The sequence below is a fragment of the Nannospalax galili genome, unplaced genomic scaffold, assembly GCF_000622305.1.
Source record: "Nannospalax galili isolate Female #2095 unplaced genomic scaffold, S.galili_v1.0 scaffold2796, whole genome shotgun sequence".
Classification (NCBI taxonomy): Eukaryota; Metazoa; Chordata; class Mammalia; order Rodentia; family Spalacidae; genus Nannospalax; species Nannospalax galili.
This window is the reverse complement of record NW_008336948.1, coordinates 102,882-124,881: the sequence shown is the minus strand read 5'-3', so window position 1 is coordinate 124,881 and position 22,000 is coordinate 102,882. Positions and strand designations below refer to the sequence as shown.

Below are 22,000 nucleotides of genomic sequence, written 5' to 3'. Positions count from 1 at the left end.
GACCTGTCAAATTCCTCATATGCATTTATATTACTACATTAAAGTATCTAATATAAAACATCCATTTATCCACATTTCAAATTCTGATGCTCTTCATTTTATTTTTGCCATAATTTCTGCTTGGAGGTTAATTATAGATTTATGTAATTTCTCTCCTAAATTATTAGTTTGTCTCTCTTGCTGTTACAAAACACTCTGACCGCTACCAACTTGGGGAGTAAAGGATTTATTTGTCTTACAGTCTTACATCTCCCAGGTCACAGTTCATCAGGGAGCCCAAGGTAGGAACTCAGGGCAGGAATCTGGAAGCACAGGCCATGGAGGAACACTTACAGGCTTGCTCCCCTGGCCCCTATTCAACCTGCTTTCTTATTCAACACAGGCCCACCTGCCCAGGGGTGGCACCACCCACAGTGCGCTGGGCCCTCCCACATCACACAACAATCAGAAGATGCCTCACAGGCATGGCCACAGGCCAGTCCAATAGAAGCAATTCCCCAATTGAGGCTCCTTCAACCTAGGTGTGTCAAGTTGACACTAAAGCTATCCAGCACAGTTATTTTATTTGATTTCCTCTCAGTTTTTACATGCTGTCTCAGTGACAAACTAGAATTTAAAACTGTAGAGGACAGCAGATGTTTGGCTCCTAAGCAAGGATTCTTCTTTCCGTTTTGTTATCTCTTGGTGTTGACTGTAATCATAAATGGTGAAGGTCTCTTTTAAAATATATTTGTTCTCAGAAATAACCTTTTTTAAAATTTTGTTCACTTTTATTCATATAAAACATTTAAATGCAATGTTAACATTTAACATAGTTAAGGATACATATAAGTTCTGTCACTATTCAATATACACACAATATTCACTTGACTCTCCTCTTATTTGATTCCCTATTAACACAGTTGTTTCCCCCACCTTATCTTAAAATACCTTGTGATTTCAATGACATTTCTTAACTTTTGCTTACCAAATAAACTTTTCAATTGGAAAATTTCTCATGCCAAAATATTTCCTTGCAAACTTATACATTTTTAAACCTTCTGCTAAACTTAGTCACCTTAATGGCATCAATGTTTTTTTTAAATATGAATGTCCTATAGTCTATATAAATGAAAACAGTAATCCTTAGAGTTCAAAAGATAGAAAATTGCAAAACCACAGACCATCCATGTACTTGTAAAATAGTTAAAGGTTCATTTGTATTTTTAAAGTTGCTATGTTATTCAGACACTTGAAAATACTTGACATCTTCCTTTAGAGATTCCTTCGTCTTCCAGTTAGGAAAATGAGGGAGAGAGAGAGAGAGAGAGAGAGACTTAGACCAGAACACTCAATCTGTGAAGACTGAAGAAACAGCCCAATTCTTAAGAAAAATCTCAAATGAGAAAATGAGCAGCCTGTGTAAGAGGAGAACTTTCAGAAAAAGAGCGTTTTGAAGGACTGCAAAAAGAATGTTTGCAGAGAAAAAAACTCATGTCCTCAGAAATTTTAATATAACCACACATCAAGTTATTCATACAAGTAATACACTTTCTTTTTGTTATTTTTTATTTTGTGTGTATGAGTGTATTGTCTGGACATATGTAGTGGACCCAGTTTGTGCAATGTCTTCAGAGGTCAGAAGAGGGCATCAGACTTGCCTAGAACTACAGTTAAAGACAGTTGTTTTCTGCCATGTGGGTGCTGGGAATCGAACCTGGGTACTCTGAAAGAGCAGACAGTGCTCTTAACCACTAGTCATCTTTTACATGTTTTTTTAAATGAATTTTGTGTTATGCGAAACTTGACTTTTACATTTCTACAATAGAGCATTACATTACATTACTTTTACTGTTTGAAGCACAGTCTCCCTGTAGCCTCAGCTCTCCTGGAACTCACTATGTAGACCAGGCTGGCCTTGAATTCACAGGGAGCCACCTGCATCTGCCTCCCAAGTGCTGGGACTACAGGTGTGCACCACCACACCAGGCTTATGAACATACTATTCAAAAAATAATAGATTACTCACAATTTTTCATTTCAAAGAAAACTGAAGGAAAAAATTACAAACTCTGAAAAGACATGCATTCTTCTACATAAATATGTTATTTTAGTGTAAAAACAAACCATTTCAATGCAATTAAGTCACCAATGAGTGATATATATTGTCATGCATGTGGAAAAATGAATTTGCATTCACTTCAAGAGTAAGTTCCATAGTGAGATTGAGGGAGGTTTGTCAGGAGAGGAAGGATGGTGCGAGTTGGGAGTTATTGGGTGGAGGGCAGGAATAGTGGGGGCACTATGACTAGGGAGTGAGGGAGGAGAGATGCCAAATGGGGAAAAAAGAGTGGAGATGAGTGAAACTTGGGGGGCTAGGAAACCTAGAGGGAAAAGCGATGCCCTAGAAACCCTATGAGAAATGCACATAAAGTGTCTGAATATTAGTGCTGATGTATATCTGGTCATAAGACTTATTCCATATATCTGAAGCAAAGGACAAATGCTATTAAACACACAGAAACAGTACAAAAACTATATGACAACTTCGAAATGACATGCAAATCAGATGTCAGCATTTAGTACTGGGTTGAACAAGACTAGTCTTGATGCACACACAGTAGATCTGTTTTCAGAATATACAATTAAATGGTAATGTCAGCAGTAATACTACTCTCTACATTTATGATTAGTTACCAGCAGTGCAACTCCCAGACAGAAGGATCCAATAGTGTCAGAAGAAAATGGAGTTTTTCCTCACATTCATGAAATAGTGCTCAACATCATCCATTTTCATTCATTAAAATAATATACAGGGTAATTTTAAGCGATGTTCAAATATTACTGGATGTAATTCATTTCTATGTTCTATAAGATGATGCAACTTATGAAAAGTAGTTGATGCTGCAGTATGTATCCAAACAATAAAATCCTCATGTATGAATCCATTATTACCATTCTCAGTATCTAGGATGTATAGTGGTATATGTGGGTTTACTGGTTTTTCTGTATTTTAAAGTTTTCTTCTAAACTTTCTGCCTCAGATGAATTTCTAAATTTCATTTTCTTATATTTAATATTTCATTATTTTAATTTTGTGTATTTGGCTGTATTGCCTGCATTTATGGAAGCACACCCATGCTGTGAACTACCTTCAAATGTCAGAAGAGGTTGTCAGATTCCACTGTACCTGGATACAGACAATTGTTAACCACCATGTGGGTGCTGGGAATCCAGCTTGGGTCTTTTGCAAGAGCAGTCAGTACTCTTAACTGCTGAACCATCTCTCCAGTCCCTAAATTTACATTTTTGTCTGTCCACTAAGCAATGTCTTTCTTTTTCAAAGGAATAAGTGTAAGTGTGGAATCAGATTCTGGTACCTAGAAACAATCTGATGTATCATTAAACATGCTGGTGCTAATAGCTAGCTCCACAAGGAGCATATGAGCTGTTTTCAGGTCAATAAAGTTGACATTCCTTATCTGGATTAAGCAAAGTCATAGGATCTACATTTATCTGGCTCATGTCAAGATTATGCATAATGGTGATAATTTAGATAGACAGACAGTAGTATGTAAACTCATTGCCCTCAAAGGCTCTTCCAGCATGGTTATGGCACAAGTGCAAGATGTCACATTTGGAAACAAACAACTCCAGGGCTGGAAGACTGTCTTCCAGTATAATCAATCTCAGTCTCACACAGGTTTTTGGATGTGATGAATGTGACTACACAATAGGCAAGAAGATGAGGCCAATGATGAAGACAGTAGGTACCACCATGTCTGGTGTGAGAATGGGCTGTCAGGCAGGCAGCTGTTGCTGTTTGAATGCCTTGTTGTACTGTCCCTGAGTGCCCTGCCTTCCACCTCATGCTTTGTCTTTAATTAATCACCATTGGCTCCCAGGGTGCAGCTCAACTGGCCACATCCAGCTGTGTTGCCCATGGGACCCACCTGCAGAACCTGACCAGAAATAATCTTGACAGGGTCAGCAAAATGGGTCTATAAATCAAGGCACTTGTTGCCAAATTTTAATACCTGAGTTCAATGAGTTCAATCCCTAGACTTTACATGGTGGACCAAAAGCCTTGACTCCTGCAAGAGGTTTTATGAACACCACATGCACGCCACAGTATGTTTGATACATATGCAAGCAAACAAATAAAAACAGAGATAGACAGAGATAAACAGATGAATAGATAAACAAATAATATCTTACATTCCTTAAGTAGGTGGGTAATGGCTGTGCAGGTTACCATCAATTACTGTACTTGAAATAAGCACAGAAAAGTTTAAACACCTTGTAAATGAATTCATTTCACCATTAAAATCCAATCATTTTAGGATTTAAAAATTACTTCATGAAATCAACGATGTCCAAAGGTCGTTAGAGAGGCATTATGTTTGCAAGGCTTGTATTTTATAATGGCTTTCCTAGAACTCACCATTTCAAGTTATACAATTTACTGAGATTTGGTATCTTCACAGTATTGAGCAACTACTGTCACTGTCTAGTTACACAATATTTTCATGACTGTAAAAAGGAAATATAATTCTGATTGGCAAGGAATTTCAGTGGACACATCAAACTCTGGAAACATCTAGTCTTCTTTCTGTGTTTCTAGATTTTCTTCCACAGAATATTTAATATAAATTAAATAATAAGTAGCCTGCAATAGCAGTCTTCTTTTTTTCTGTTTGCTTGTTTTGTTTTATTTGTTTATGTATATGAATATGTTGCTGTGGGTATGCCATATGCATGTTGCATGTGGGTGTTTGCTGAGGCCAGAAGAGGGCTTGCGATCTCATGGAGCTGAAGTTACAGGCAGCTGTGAGCAGCCTGACTTGGGTATTAATAATGGAACTCCTCTGGAAGAGGAACAGACACTTTTAACCACTGAGCTAGCTCTTCAGCCCCACAGCTGCTTTCTTTTATTTATCACATTTTCAAGGTTTATCTACGTCATAACATTTATCAAAACAACCTTTTTTAATTAACAAGTCCTATGTCATTCTATAAACAATGAGCACAACCATTACTCACTCTTTATCTGGCAAATATTTGATCAGGGGATAGGCATTGGAGTGTTTCCATTTTTATATATTATGCATTATTGTGATTCTGTGTATTATTATTTGTGTGATCCACATGTATGGTGTGTGTGTGTGTGTGTGTGTGTGTGTGTGTACATTTCATGGCACACTTGGTCAGAAAACAGCTTTAAGGAGTCAATTCTCTCCTTCCATGCTGGGATCCAGGAACTCAAGTGATCGGGACTCCATGGCAAGTGCGTTTATACACAGAGGCTTCTCACTGGCCCCTATTGCCAATTTTTCTTTTTTGAGTATGGATTAAATTTTGCATCCACATAATCTTTCAGTTGCTGTATTATTTGGATGTGGGCTCCCTTTTTGTCATTATTATCAGTGTTACTTGTTTTTTCTAAATTAATAAAATTAATTTAATTGCAATTATTATATGAAAATGTAATTATTTTATAGGTTGTATCAACCTCAAAACAAAATAAAACTACTAAATTATAGGAAAGAAAGTTGGTTTTCACCACTCTTCTAAGTATTAATGCAAGGTATAGACCAAGAACTAAGTTTTCATAAGAATCCAGTAGTGCTTCTTTTAGGAAGTTTTCATAATATTCCTTTTATATACACTGTGAACTTGTACGACTCCTCAGGGATTGGCTTTCTTACGCATCTCAACTTCAATGGCAAATGACCTATCTAAATTTAATGACTTTTTCATAGCTAACAGCAATGCACTTGGATATATCTTTTATTTAGAAAAGAGTTCTTGTTTGTAATATAAATTAACTCTTCATTTGTAAGCTACCATTGCTTGGGAGAACTACACTTTTCCCTAAACTTTAATAGATTTTAATTCTGCTGCCAAAATATCCATACATCTTCCTTGTATTAATTCTAATTACATTGGATTGAACATACTTAATATCTCAATAAGAACATTATGTTTGAGAATCTATGCACTATTTGTCTTTTTGTAACTGAATTATTACTCCTAATGTTTTCATGTCTTGTCAATATCATTGTAAACATTCTATCTTAGACACATTGTATTATTTTTGTGGTGGTGATTGTATATTTTCTTTTTAAAAAAATTTAAATTATTTTTATTTTATGTGTATGGGTGTATTGCCTGCATAAATGCACCCATGCTGTACAATGCTTACAGAGATCAGAAAAGGGCACAAGATTCCCTGGAAATGGAGTTATGTATGGTTGTAAGCCACCAAATGGGTACTGGGAATTAGACCCATGTCCTCTGCAAGAGCAGCCAGTACTGTTAACCACTGATCCATCTCTCCAGCCCAGAGTTATTATATATTTTTATAACATACAACATAATGTTATAATGTACATATATGTTGAGATGATTTCAAGAACATTATTTTATCCTTTTCTTACAGTTGCTGAGTCCATATGTGGCATAACATCTAAGATTTCCTTTTTTTGCAATATTTCAGTGCATAAAACCTGAACAAACAAACAAACAAACAAGAAACACTTCTCAACACAATGACACAAGAGATTGTTTATTCTTGAACCAAATTTCCAAATTTGAGTGGCCATACCCCAGAACAAATACTTTGGTTGCCCCCAAAGACATGCTTCACTATGGAAATGATAACATGAGATTTAATCAGGTATAAAACAAAGAATGTCCTAAATCAAGCATTTACCGAAGTGGGGAACACAGGAAGGCAGGTAAAAGTACAGTGGGGAAAATGTCTACCATTTCAGATGCTGTCTGATTGGCATCCTTGGCTTTGTGATTGGTAGAGTCTACAGGTTTGCTTAAAACATTTTAGGCCAGGTGTGGTGGTACACGCCTTTAACCCCAGCACTTGGGAGGCAGAGGCAGGTGGATCTCTGTGAGTTCAAGACAAGCCTGGTCTACATAGTGAGTTCCAGGACAGCTGGGGCTACAGGGAGACCCTGTCTCAAAAAGACCCCCCACAAAAAACAAAAACAAAAACAGAATGTTAGGTCAGAAACTGCCTGGTTATGAATATTTTTGGAAGGGACTGAAAAATAGCATATGATCATTTCACTCTGGTTTACAATGTTCTAGGGCTCCACAATCATGAAGTTGAGTCAGTTGTCCTTAGATAACAAAAAAAAAAAAAAAAAAAAAAAAAAAGAAAGTTAGCAGAAAAGCTCTGAGAGGCTTTTGCGTTCAATCTCTTGAGGTACACAGTTGTTGATGTAGCTGAAAGTGAATGCCATCTAGTGTTTTTGAAATCCTTGTGAATGTGTTCTTAGAAGTCTGAGAACGAACATAGGAATCTGAAGCTCTGTAGCACAGAAGGTGGTTAGAAGTCTCTAATGAGATTCTTTCCCTCCTGGCTGCAGAAACTTTTTGATGTATCATTTTTTGTTGTTGTTGCTAATTGACAAGATTAGCTGATTTTCATTCTCATTCAGTTATTTCTTTTTCTCCCAGGAGCTCACTGCAGGAGGACACTGTAACCAACGTTGAGGTTTACTTACAATGTGTAAGATTATTATTTATTTATCATTTTGTGAACGTCCTTATAATAGTTTATAAAGTCACTCTTCAGTGGAGATACCTTACTTAGCCTTTTGTTCTTGTTTTATGGAGTAACCCCTCCAGTAATTATTTTATAAGAAAATGATGGATGTTTTCCAAAAGGGCAGATCTTAGATTTAGAACAAATTGGAATGTCTCTGGCCAGTTAGCGCAATCTATTAGTGTCAATTGTTTATTAGGTCACCAGTCTAGAGGACGAAATAATGTAAGCACAATGAATGTGTGGCACACTAGAGAAAGTTTTACAGATAGATTAAATGTGTCCTCTAAAATAAGTTTTGTGGTTGTTATGTAGTTTAGCTGGAAATTCCTAAGTAGAAGCACATTTATTAATTATTTATTTATTTATTAGATCAGGAAGTTGTATTGTTGACATGCAGGAAGAGTCACCATGTAGTACAAAACCACATCTTCATACAAGCTTTTTTGGGACTTTTTCCATTTAGTTTTTCTCTTTACAATAGGACTTCTCTCTGTGTATGACATCAGTGAGTATAGACCCAGCCTTCTCTAATCTGCAATTGCCAGTAATGCCATCAGACCCAGGGTTGACATAGGAAGGAACAAGGCTTTCTGATGGGGCTCTGCAGAGATGAGTGTATTGCTTTGGAAAGGAGGGGGAAGACCACATGTGGAAATGGAAGTAGGCCAGGGGGGCTGGGCAGGGACTCTACTCAGATTGGCTCTGGTCAGGCCTCATAGTTCACTGCATGTCAGTCTCAAGCTAGGAGCCCAGGCTGACTGCATTTCTGCTCCCTTGGCTGTTTTTTTTATCAAATAAATATAGAAAAGAGCACTCTTCCACAGTACCATACCCTGTCCCTCAGCAGCTGGATGGCTGACCTGGAGGTAGAGCCGGATGTTAGAGGAGAAAGTCCTAGACTCAGGTGGGTCCTCACAGACACAGTAAGACAGAGGCACAAGGTGTCCAGTTCTAGATAGGGGACTTGGGAAGAAAAGGCATGGTCAGCACTGCTACTGCTGGCAAGAGGAGATAATTTTTTTCAGATGAGGAAACTGAGGCACAAGGAGGTTTGGGAACGTGCCCAAAGTCACTTACATTGAGCCAGTTTTGGGAGGCTTAGGGTAGCTTACTACACTCTGAGAAACCCATTAGGGATAAAGAAGAGGCTGGGAAGGCCTAGGGCTGCCTGGACTAATTTTCAGCCTCTCTGAGGGTGCGTGGGACATAGGCTACTGAAACTGGGTCTTTGTTTCATACTGAGTAATAAAGGGGAGAGGGGCATTCTGGTGAGAACAGCATTACTGGCAAGATGGGCATTCATCTCAAAATTTGGCTACAGGGCAGCAGGACTGCTGACAACCAGACAGATCCCAGATCCCTACAACATCCCCCCAAGTTTTCCACTGGCATCTGTCCAGGCTCTGCAGGGGAAGACACTACATCTCCTTTCAGGCAGCATGGAAGAGTCTCTAAGCACACAAATGTGGGGGAGCAAGAAAGTAGGCAAGTGGCCCCCTCTTCAGCAGGCCAAAGCATCTTCAAAAACTGACCACAGGGCCCTTTGTGTTGTGTCCATGGTCCCGGGGAACTATGTGAAGCATGGAGGAAGAGGCAGGCCTAATGTGCGTGTGCATCACCTCAAAGAAGATGCTGAGACAGAGAAAGAGTCAAATCTAGAAAGGTTTCCCATCACCAAAGGCAGAGGGCTACGTGGACTGAGAGCCCAGAGGGGGCTGGCAAGGGGACTTCTAGGTGTCCGGAAGAGAAAGGAGGCCACATGCAGGTATGGACCATGCTGGGAGTCAAGGAGTGGCCATGGACTGAGTCTAAAGTTAGAAAAGAAGCTGGTTTCAATAAAAAATAAATATATTTGAATTGGGCAGAAGATGAGGTGAATGTGTTTCAAAGCTTAGACTGAAGGCAGGGCCAGAAGACAGTGGCATGGATGGTGAGAGATGGACTCTCATTGGGGACTAGCAGAGAGCTGCACAGTCAGCTTATTTTGTCTGCGGGGAACAGTGACTTGGCCAGGTGGTAATTGTGCCAGGGCTGGGTTGCAAGCATGTGGGCTCCCCTCTCCTCTTCCAGGCACTCAGTCCAGACACAGCAAAATTGAAGAGACAGAAGTAGATTAAAATGTTGTGATTAAAAGCAGATTAGATATTTTGGATTCTCAAATTTACTAAAAATAGAGAGCAAGCAAACAGTCATCCAGAAATATAGCTCCTTGGCACCTCTGTTAACCCCAGCTGTGACCTAGGCTGTCCTTGGCCTTTGCCTTGTCTCTGTGGCTTAGGAGAGTTAGTGCAGCAATACTGGGCCCAGACCAAATGGGAGGAGCAAAGGAGAGGTGCGCTGAGGCTGGCGCCCTGGTTGAGGGCACTATTTCTGCAGGTAGTGATGTGCCAGTCATGTACAGAGATGTCATGTGCTTCACATCATGGCCCAGCTGTAGTCCTGATGGCCTGCGTCCGAACTACTGAGAACTGCTGCTTGGGCACCAGGCAACCGGCCTCCTGGAAGGAGCTCTCCTCTTCAGCCAGCAGCAGCTGCTAACATGTAGTTCTCAAACTCGTACTGGGGGTGTTCCTTTGTTGCCTTCTACTCCCTCCTGAGAGCTCAAAGTTCTGCTCAGGGAGGATAGAGACTACATGATGCAGCACCTTGTGGTCAAGGAGAAGAGGCTCAGGGAGCGGGAGACCGTGCTCACCTTCCAGTGATCCATGTAGTGGAAGCCCTACACCAGAAAACCTAAATATTGTTCACAGAGACCTGAAGCTCAGAGACATGACGCTCAGTAACAGGAACCATAGGATATAACATTCACCAACTGCTGACTTGGAAAGCATCTTGTGTGTGGGGGAGGGGGGGCACCTGCTGAAAGACCAGAAGGGGAGCCCTGCCTACACCGAACCAGATGTGCTGGGTTGCCGGTCTTAATGGGCAAGCCAAAAGCTGCTGAGTAAATGGTCACTAAGGATGGGCAGGTTTCTTAGAAGAAAATGTGTCTCATCTGGAATCTGGTAGTCTTTGACCCCCAACAACCCCTGCCCACTGTCTGTTGTCCTGGAGATGCTTGGTGCCATTATAACTCTTCTTTTTAGTGAACTTTCCCCACTGTAAAGTGGCTTTTCTAAAAGGCAGTTTTATCTCAGTGAGAAAATATAAAAACTAGCACTAAAATATATTTATATATTTGTGTCAAAGGCGTTTAAATAAAACATAATAGGTCTTAAATACCCCTCTAGGTAAAAGGATAAAATAAAAAAAATACTTGTTCTCAAAACCAGGTTTTCTAAATGTAAGCTTTTTGTTGTGAATACAAAGTTAGAATTTAATTATATATTAATGTGTTTAATTTTGTCCTAGAATTTTTAATTATCTTATTTATAGTGGATATGTCAGTATGCATAAAAAATTTTGTAGTACAATACAAAAATCTTCCCTTAACATCATGTAAAAAAGAACACATAAACACATTTACAAATGCATTGCAGACATGATGGGGGAGCTGTAACCATGAAATCTCAACAGTATGGTGGCCTAAATAAGACCCTGCATAATGACAACAGCAGTTGACATGCCAAGGTAGGTGATGGCAATTTCAAGGGGCCCCACCCAAAGAAAAAGATCTGCAGGCAATCAATGAATGCTGAGGGGAGATCAGCTTTTTCTCTCCACTAGCCCCCTGACAAGTTATCCAGGAGCACCACTAAATGGGCTCAATGCACATAATTGTATGTGAAGAAGATAAACAGGAATCGAGACAGTGGTTGAGCATGAGACACACTGGACTGGAGACTGAAGGGAGTGGAAATGATAAAAAAAAAAAAAAAAAGAATATTCATTCATGAAATTCTAAAAAAATAAATTTGATGCCTTTAATCCCAGCACTTGGGAGGCAGAGGCAGGTGGATCTCTATGAGTTCAAGGCCAGCCTGGTCTACAAAGTGAGTTCCAGAACAGCTGGGCCTACAGAGAGACCCTGTCTCAAAAAGACCAAAAAAAGAAAAAAGAATCTGAGTGCAGTCACCGCCAGCAGTGTCCGCTCCTCCATTCTCGTGGGTGCCGCTCCTTCGTTCTCACGGGTGTCAAGGCTGCTCCTCCATTCGCCCTGAGCTGAGGCCCCTCTTCTGCTCACCGGGTGCTGAGGTAGCTCTTCTGCTCACCTTGTGCTGCCTCTTGTCGTCGCTGCTTCTGCCCAGTCCTGGACCCCAAGGCTGGTGAGGAGACTGTGTCAGCAGAGCCTCATTCAGACACAGGAGACCAGGTTCAGTGACACAAGTCTGGTTTATTGCAGGAAGGCACAAGCTTATATAGGGGTAGTGGTCCAATCACAGCACATCAAGTAGGATACCTCATTAGCATAACAGACTTAACATCCTATCACAGAATAGAGGGTAGGATGCCTCATTAGCATACTGGGTTTCAGATTACATAGCCTGGATTCCTGGAAACCATGTGACCCTGACAGTTGCAATATCACCCTAAGCTCAAGGCTTTCTCCCACATCTGACAGTCCCAAATATGTAGAGAGGACATGGGGATATCAGAAATATTATTCACTGTGTGTGGGACCATAAAATGGTTCATGTCTGTGGAAATCAGTATGGAATATTCTAGGCCTCTGGGAACTTGCTCATATGAACTTACAGCAGTGGTGACAACATGCATGAGCCCATGCAAATCCAAACAAAAACCCAACATAGAACTAAGAAAATGAGCTGAAAGCCCTAACTTTAGCTGTAGAACTATTGACAGCTGATTACTGCTGGGTGAGGGAGAGTAGATATTCTTTAAGGGAGAGACTCTAGATAGACTAACTAGACTCCAAGGGACATAATGCAGATAGGCCTTAACATTTATGATACAATGAATGAAAGCCAGTTGTGGGGATATAGGGTTGTGGGGATATAGGGAAGTACAGATGGAGGAAGGTGTATAAATATGTTTAATGTTTAAGACATATATGAAAGGCACAAAAATTTTAATAAAACTATTTTGTAAATAAACCCCCATCCTATGCATTGTTAGCAAGCTCAATAAACTTGTTAGGATTTTCAAAAACAAAAATCAGAGCTAATGGAAATCTGAATTTTTTCACCAAGGTTGACCCCATTTTGGTCTTTTTGAGACAGGGTCTCCCTGTAGTCTCAGCTGGCCTGGAGCTCACAATGTGACCCAGGCTGGCCTTGATCACACAGAGATCTGCATAGCTCTGGCTCCCATGTGCTGGGATTGAAGATGTGCCACCATGCCTGGCTTTGGTCTTTGATTTCTTATCCCTACTTTTCCACCCTTAAACTTCATTGTGTGTGTGTGTGTGTGTGTGTGTGTGTGTGTGTGTCCTGCTCCAAGTTATTTCTAGAAAAAAAATGTATTAAAAACTTCCTCTCTTTGTAATAATAAAAATATTCTGAAAAAAGAAAAGAAAAAAGAAAAAAATATCCTAAGATGAATGAAAAGGGACTTGTGGAGAGGTAGGTGGGCCATAATGGAGCAGGACTGGGGTTAGATTCAGGAAGATACAATAAGGAGAATGGGCTTTATACATGTGTGAAATTTTCAAGGCATAACTCAATAGAAGTTCAAAAAGGGACAGTTGGCGAGTTACAGAATGCTACATTTCAGCAAGAGTTGGTCAAGATAAAAATTGACTTGGGAAACTGAATGTATCTTGTCAAAAGAAAGTAAGAAGAAAAGTGCAGAGAACCAAACACCTTTCTATTTTAACTCTGTAGTTAAAGTTTGGGATTTGGAGGAGCAAGAACATACTTTTTCCTGGAACACTAAGGAAAGTGAGATGCCCAGCCATGCACTCTGCGTGGGATCCATGCTGTCAGGATCAATGATGGCAAGACCAAGGGTTTTGTATAGTCATTAAAATAAAATGTAATATAGCTGAAAATCAGAAAATGAAGAGAATGTTTAATGACATTTATCATTCTGCATCTATCAGAAAGTATTTATATAGCATTATATCACATATATCAAAAGAATATTTTCATTTATAAACACTAATATAGTTTAATGATTTAATGAACAGAAATGCCTAAACCCAATATTGTCTTTTTTCAAACAATACTGATTTTATCTTGATAAACTACTAATGTGCATGCATGCAAAAATTATATATTAAAATATGTAATTGAATTTTATTCATAACAACATAAGATCTGTTAGTAATTAATTGACACTGAGTTGCAACTGTATCTTTCCCAAACAAAGTGTGATTTTAGCACGATTGCATGCATGAGCATTTCATATGGGGCAAATTACTGAAAATATGTAAAAGAGTCTCTAAGTAGAGATCAAGAATTTAATATTTTTATCTTTTAAACATATATTCTGGTTTTGCCTAGCCAAATGCAGCATATCAATTTCTTGAGTTTTCTAAACAGCAATTTTTTTGTTTTTTTGTTTGGTTTAGTTTAGTTTTCTTTTGTTTTGACAGGGTCTATCTAATCCCTGTCAGCCTGGAAGTCACTATGTGGACCAGGTTGGCCTTGATCTCAGGGAGTTCTGCCTGCCTCTGCCTCCTGATGGTTGAGATTAAAGGTGCATGCCACCACATCCACCAAAAAAACATATATTAATAGTTTAATTGTTCTTTACATGAAAAAATTAGTTATCTCCATTAGAATAAATTGTTATTTATTTTCTTTCTTTGACCTCAGTTTCAAGAATTAACATTTGGAAATGTCAGATTCATACCATGCTATCAAGAAGCTCAATTTTACATACTCATCCTATCAACATTTCTGTTAGACTGAGATAAAAACCCTGCATAATCAGTTTTGTTCTTTAGCCCAAATTTTTACAGTGAAGTCTTAAATATTTGTAATTTATCTTGTCTCACTAAGGCCTTGAAATTTTTTAAGGAGTCAGCAGCTGGGAAATAAGGGAGAATACAAGTAGAAAGGAAATAATTTTTATTGAATTTTTGCAATTTTCATGCAATATAATTTGATGGTACTTAGTCAGATCCTCTCCCCTCTCCTAACTCCCCCACCATCAACATCATAGGCCCTATGAGAGACTTTATTAGTATTATGCAAAAGTGACATAATATTAAACTGATTCTTCATGACTTCTCATTACATTGATTAGACTGTGGAATGTTCAGTCCCAACTGGGACATGAAAACCACACCCCATCCTCCAAAGGCTCAAGTACCACTGTGGAAGTTGAGTGAGACAGATCAGAAGAGTCAGACGGAATGGATGACTAAAAAGCAGCAGTGTTTTCCAGGCACAACTTGGCAATTGCACATAGAACTAAGTACTGCTGTGATAATAGGCTGCAAACCCTGATCAAATTCAAGCCTCATTCCCAGAAGGAGAAGGGAGATGGGCTTGATATGCCACCACTCCCTGAGGAGCTCTGACAACTGATAACTGCTTGTACAGGGAGAGTCAGTTTCCTTTTAGAGTGTGGCCCCTGGTAGGCTCACACACCCAAAAGTACATGGGAAGAACAAGTTGTACTTGATATATGTTTAAAATATTTTATTATTTCTATTTTATGTGTATGAGGGTATTGCCCATATGTATGTAAGTGCACCTCTATTGTGCAAATCCCAAGGAGGTCAGAAGAGGGCATTGGAACTCCTGGAAATAGAGTTATGGATGGTTGTTAGATGCCATGTTGGTGCTGGAAACCAAATCTGGGTCCTCTGCCAAACCAGCAGTGTTATCAACCATTGAGATGTCTCCCCAGCCCCCAATGATGTTTTTTTAAACATGAAGTTGGTTTGGTAGGGAAGAGAGGAGTGAACTTAGACATAGTTGGAGGAAGGAGGGTGAATATGATCAAAATACACCGTATGAAATTCTCAAAGAACAAGTAAAAAATCTTTCATTAATTCATGTAGCGTCTGTGTGCTGGATAGCTTTAGTGTCAACTTGACACACCTGGGTTGAGGGAGCATCAATTGAGGAATTTCCTTCATTGTACTGGCCTGCAGCTATGTCCATGGGGCATCTTCTTGACTGCTGAGTGATGTGGGAGGGCCCAGCCCACTGTGGGTGGTGCCGCCCCTGGGCAGGTGGACCTGTGTTCCATAAGAAAGCAGGCTGAGCAGGGGCCAGGGGAGCAAGCCAGTAAGCAGTGTTCCTCCCCGGCCTGTGCTCGAGCTCCTGCTTCCATGCTCCTGCCTTGAATTCCTACCTTGGGCTCCCTCCTGAACTGTGACTCAGGAGATATAAGCTGAATAAACCTTTTCCTCCCCAAGTTGGTATTGGTCAGAGTGTTTTGTCATACCAATGGAGAAACAAACTAGGACAGTCTGCATTTTCACTTGTAGGGCTAACAAAACTATAACTTTTACAAGAGGTGTGGGGTGTACTCATAATCACAGCATTTGGGAGGCCATATAGGATCATCATGAGTCCTAAAGAAAATGTGGGACACATAGGGAGTGAGAGTTCAGCCCAGCTTGCATGGTGAAATCTTATTTCCAGGTAAATATCTAGGACCAGTGAGATTGCTAGCAGGTGAAATAGGCTGCTGCCCAGTCTGACGTGTGTGTTCAGTTCTCAGGAACCACATAATAAACATAGAAAACTTACTCCTAAAACCTTTTTTTCTGACCTCTGTGTGCTCATATGTGTGCGTGTGCATGCACACACACCCCCACACACACACAAACACATGCAGACACAAACCATACACACAAAATAGTTAAGAAAAATAGTAAACAAGAAAACAAAAAATGATTATATATCTATACATATATACATGAAAACACACTATATATATCAAGAATATATTAAACTCTCATGGTCAATATTTCCAGTAACATTTTATCTTCTTTGAGATATTGTGCTTATAGAAAAACAAATAGTTTTTAATATCAGGAACTGGGGTTTATATCGAGGCTCTAACAATTCACTCATTCAAAATCTCTTCCCTGCCTTCTAGCATCTATTAAATGGATTCTGATATTGAAGGGATTATTGGCTTTGCTTCAATATCACAATTAGGTTTTAAAAAATTAAATACTATCATTCAGTTTTTAAAATTCATCTGCCCTTGGATAAACGGAAAAGTTTTTTCATGGTCCTTAAAGAATTTGAGGAATTACTGTAGTAATTACTATTTAAATACTAATATAAGGTTATTATATAATATCCATTGAAATTTTATTTGATGCCATGTTTATAATTTTTAGTATTCCATTTTATTATTTGATGTGTATGAGCATAATGCCTGTATATATGTAAGTGCACATGTCATGTAGTGCTTTCGGAGATCAGAAGAGCACGTCAGATTCCCTGGAAATGGAGTTGTGGATGGTTGTTGGCCTCCAAGTGGGTGCTGGGAATGGAACCCAAGTTCTCTGCAAGAACAGCCAGTACTATTAACCACTGAGCAATCTTTCTGGCCCTTGATGCCCTATTTGTATCATTATAATTGACATATTTTAAAACTATGTGGGCAGGGGAGACAGCTCAGGAAGTACAATATCTACTCCAAAAGGATATGGGTTTGAATATCCAGAACCTAAGTAAAAAGTTCATCATGTTGGTTCAAGACTATAACCCCAGCACTGGGTGGGGACAGTTAGAAAAAGGGAGATTCCTGAAGCTCCTAGCCAGCAATCACATCCTAATCTCTCAGCTTCAGGTTTCCTGGGAGACTCTGTCTCAAAATATAAGGTGGAGAATAGACAAGAAAACAAACTGAACTTTCATTCTGGCATCTAAACATGTTCACACACACTCCTACAGACACCTTAACAAGTACAGATCACACAGACACAACAAGTCTGAAATATTACTATTTAGCTTACATTGCACACACAAAGTACAAACATGATCATTTCCCACTCAAATCCAGAACCCTCCCCCAACCATTCCTCCCTCTATCCCCCACCCCCACCAAACCCTATTCCATCTGCCATACATGCTGAGTCCTATTCATTCAGGTGTTTGTATGCAAATGTCCTTCAGTATAAATGCATCCACTGGAGTCTAGTCAGCCCATCTGGTGGTTGTATGTAAGTCATACTCTTCCCTCACCCAGCAGCAACCAGTCTTAAACAGTTCTCAATCTAGTGCTGGCCCGCCACTTCTTCTTCACCTCCCCTTTGGGCCCTTGTTTAATTGAGCTCGATGCCACTGCTGTTGCAGGCTCACATGAGTAAACCTCCAGTGGCCTGAAGCCTCAACCTATTTATGTTCATGAACCAGCCCTGCCTTTTACAATCTTTCTGCCTCCTCTTCCACAATGGTTGCTGAGCTGTGGGTGGGTGAGGCTCCATATAGGAGTCACATCTTACATTCTACAGTCTCTTGTTCTACAGAACTTGGCAAGTCGTGGCCTCTGTGTATATCATACTCTGATGTATATAGAAGCCTCGCTGGTGAGCATTGAAGAGTACATTAGTCCTCTCTCTACTCTGTTTCTACTATTTTCCATGAGCCTTGGTTGTAGAGATTTGACTACAGATGTGTCTCCTAGTACTGGACATCTCCCAGGTGTATGTTTTCTGTGCCTGACCAGATGTGCAACTCTGCAGTAGCCTCCATCTGTTGCAAAAAGAAGCTTCTTTGATGAGTGCTGTTCAGCATGCTTGTCACTTTAAGGGAGGTCTCTTCTATCTGGTACCTTGTTCCTTACCAAGCAGCTCCTAAGTACACATATGCATTACTGTTCAACACTCTATGTGCATTTCTCCTAGGGTTTCTAGGGCATCACTTTTCCCGCTAGGTTTCCTATCCACCGAGATTCACTAATAATCCTCTGCCAGAATTGTAGCTGCTACAGATTTTCTCACATTTTAGTCTTCCTTTTCACATAATTGTTTCCTTTGTTGTAGATAAGTGTTTCAGTTTAGTGAGGTCCCATTTAATTGATCTTAAACTCTAAGCACATGAAAGTCATTTCCTGTACCTATATTTTGTGGGGTACTGTCTATATTTTCTTCTAATGATTTTAAAGCATTTGGGGTTTCACATTTATGTTTTTAGCAAACTTGGATCAAATTGCTTTTTGATCAGTGTGATAGGGATGGGTCAAATTTCAATCTTCTACACATTGGAATTCAATTCTGACAACACCATTTGTTTAGTTTAAGTGGCTCATTCCTCCATTTTGTATTCTTGGCAACTTTGCCAAATATCAGATCTCTAAAATTATTACTCTCATGTTTGGGCCTTTGATTTTGTTACATTGATCTACATCTCTGTTTTTGTACCAATACTATTCTGCTTTTATTACTATAGCTCTATATATTTATTACTATAGTAATACAGTTTGAAATCTAATATAGTAATTCCTTAAGCTTTGCTCTTTGTGCTCAGAATGACTTTGACTATGTGGGGCCTTGTGTTTTTCCATATAAATTTTAGGATGTTTTTATGTCATGGGAATTTTTATTGAGATTATATTGAATCTATATAATGTTTTTGGTGGGCTGATCATTTTTCTAATAATTAATTCTACCAATTCATGAGCAAATGAGAGGTCTTTTCATTCCCTAATGTCTTGTTCAATGTCTTTCTTCAAAGATTTAATTTCATTGTATAGATCCTTAATGTCTTGTTAGATTTATCCATAGATATTTGATTATTTTTGTGGCTCTTTTGAATGAAAATATTTCCGTGATCTCTTTCTCTGACAGCTTGTTATTAGAAGGGCTAGTGATTTTTTTGGAATTCAGTTTTGTACCTGCCACATGATGAAAGTTGTGATAATGTTTAGAAGTTTTCTGATCAAATTTTTTCAATATCTTACTTATACTATTATATTCTTCACAAGTAGGGATAATATAACCTCTTCTTTTCAATTAGTACTCCATTTGATTTCCTTCTCTTAATGTTTTGTCCAGAATTTCAAGCACTTTATTGAAAAGGAGTGGGGTTAGTAGAGTGGGGTTAGCCTTTTTCTGTTTCCTGATTTTAACGGTAATTCTTCGAGTTTTTCAGCATTTAGAGTGATTCTGGCTATGGGTTTGTTGTGTATAGCCTTAATTATGCTGATGTATATTGCTTTGTTTTACTTTTTGCCTCCAGCATAATGAAGATAAATTTTCATCATTCAATCTTATTCATGAAATTTTGGTTAGTACATATTTCACAGCTATTTCTTTGTTGTCTTACACTCACTAGAATAAAGGTGACATATCCCCAACCATAACTGTGCAATAGATTAGGGATTTGTCTATTTAAACTTCTCAGGGGGGATTAATATTACTGGAGCATAATTAGTAAGATAATATTATCTTTTATTCAGCAGAACCTTTTGGAATTGAAATACTCTGTGGACATCATTGATGTTAAACCACGTGATCAACATCTCCCCAATAAATGTTCTATGACAATACAATGTTACTCCCTGAGCACCTCTGTACTTCATTAATCTCTTAATGTGATTTAAGCCCTTGTAAAGTGCATAACTTTTATTGGTTTCAATGAGATGGAAGCCATTGCATGCAAATTTCAGATATAGAACACACAAACATGCTTGCCCACACATATATCTGCACATAAATGTATGCATACACATATTTGAGCACACATACATGCGTACAAATATGCACATCTTGATTTAACACAACTTTTCTTATAGACATGATACTTCTCTATGACTTGCTCAATTTTGTAATCATGGGTTTTTTAATATTCACAAATAGGGTTCAGAATTCTTTATCTCCTTGTCCTTTCTTCCTTGAGTTTACATACCACTGATATGCTTTCTTCTCCTCAGGACTGGAGCTTTTGTATCATTTAAAACTAGTTTGATTTACCAAACATCCTGGCTTCAAAAATTCTAAATCACCACCTTGGTCTTCATCTCTCTACCAAAACGAGGATTGGCAGTTATAAAAATTATTGAGTAAAGAATTGTTCCAGTGATTTTTCTCTCTGTGACAACTACAGAAATTGCAGGGTCAGAAAATTGAAAACAATCATGAGATTTGACAATGGAGTCTCATATAAGGTATTCATAGAGGTAGGGGTAAAACACTGTAGGAAACCAGGATGACAGGCCCTGGGGTGAGGTGAGTCTAAAACTTATAGGTCCAGGCTGCATTCTCTGCTAAAAGGGAGGGACACTGAAAACAGTGGCTCTGATAATCCCTGCCTTGCAGAACACTGCTAGGCTGGCAGGAGGAAGCGGCCTGGTCATAAAAGTGCAGGCTCCCTGCTCTGTGGGAAAGCGTCTTGGTCAACAACCCTTAGCTCATCTCCTTGTCCTAAACAAATAACTCAGCTATCCCTGGCTAAGAGATTAGGCCTGGTTAAAGGTTTACTCCTGAGCTAAAAGGTAAAAGTTTTCCATGCCTTTAGCCCAAGAAAGAAAACATCATGGCCAATAAATTACTGGATGGGCATTGATAACCTTGAGTAAAAGTTTAAGAATCCTTCTGGCACCAACTAACAGACTAAATGTCCTGTTTCTTTGTACCCTAAATCTTTGTATGTGACTGTCATCTAAATTCTAAAATAAATCATCCTGTTGGGAAGACACAGGTCCCTCTTCCCCGAAGCCAGCAGGTCCCCTGCTAAGCAAAGCAAACCTGAGTCCCTACAAAACACAAAAGGACAAATAAAGTACAGGCAAACATGAGGATGATACAAGCCATCTATGAAAGAAGAGCTTCTGAGGTTTGCTTTGAATTTCACAGAAGTAATTTAATCTCTGGATCATAAACCACCAAACTACCAAGAGAAATGAGTTATATTATGGTCTAAGAATCCAGAGCACAAATGCACTCAGGCATCTGTAATATCACATTGGTTAGATGGCCCCAAACAGCCAAGGATTCCATAAACCACTATACTACTGACAAATTACACATACATTATCTCTACATGAGTCCATATCTACAGCTAAAGGCTACAGAACAAGAAACGGTGCCAAACAGGAGATACATTCCTTTGAGTTGTTGGCCAGGGTCATCATTGCCACAGCCCTTGAAAGCCTCCCATTACTTGAAGGTAAGACGCTACTGCAGAAGGCAGAGTGTACTTCCCACACAGTATTTGGAGCAATAGAGCTGCAACTGACCTAAAAGCACTTCCTCTGAAGGCTGACTTTCATAGCTTTGGAGACTGCTTTGAAGGTGCCAAGGGAAAGCATCAATGGATGACCCAACACCAACTTTAAGGCCAAATAACCATGGCAACGGCCAGCACAGCTGTGTCCCCCAGGCCTGGTTCCTGCAAGGGACAGGGTGTACTTCAGAAAATTGACCACGAAGAGTTAGTCACCGAGGAAGGAGGCTTCTGGGTGCAGGAGGATGGTGGCAATGGGTGTGGAGAGAAGATGGCCATGTGGGCAAGAGGGGGCATTACCAACATGGGGCAAGACAGCAGGCCCAAGAAGCATGGGCAAAAACTAGCAGTGACTATGGGTGGACCACAGAAACAAGAGCGGAATGGTGGGCTATGAGCCATAGTGCAGAGCTGGGCACTGGGTGTTTGTTTCCTTGTAACTCACCCCTCCCACGCTTCCACCCCC

At 39.5% G+C, this 22,000-nt stretch overlaps 1 pseudogene; it reads right to left on the bottom strand.

Moving 5' to 3' along the window:
- Positions 1–2,624: 2,624 nt before the first annotated feature.
- Positions 2,625–10,256, bottom strand: LOC115070129 (annotated as a pseudogene).
- Between the last annotated feature and the right edge of the window lie 11,744 nt (positions 10,257–22,000).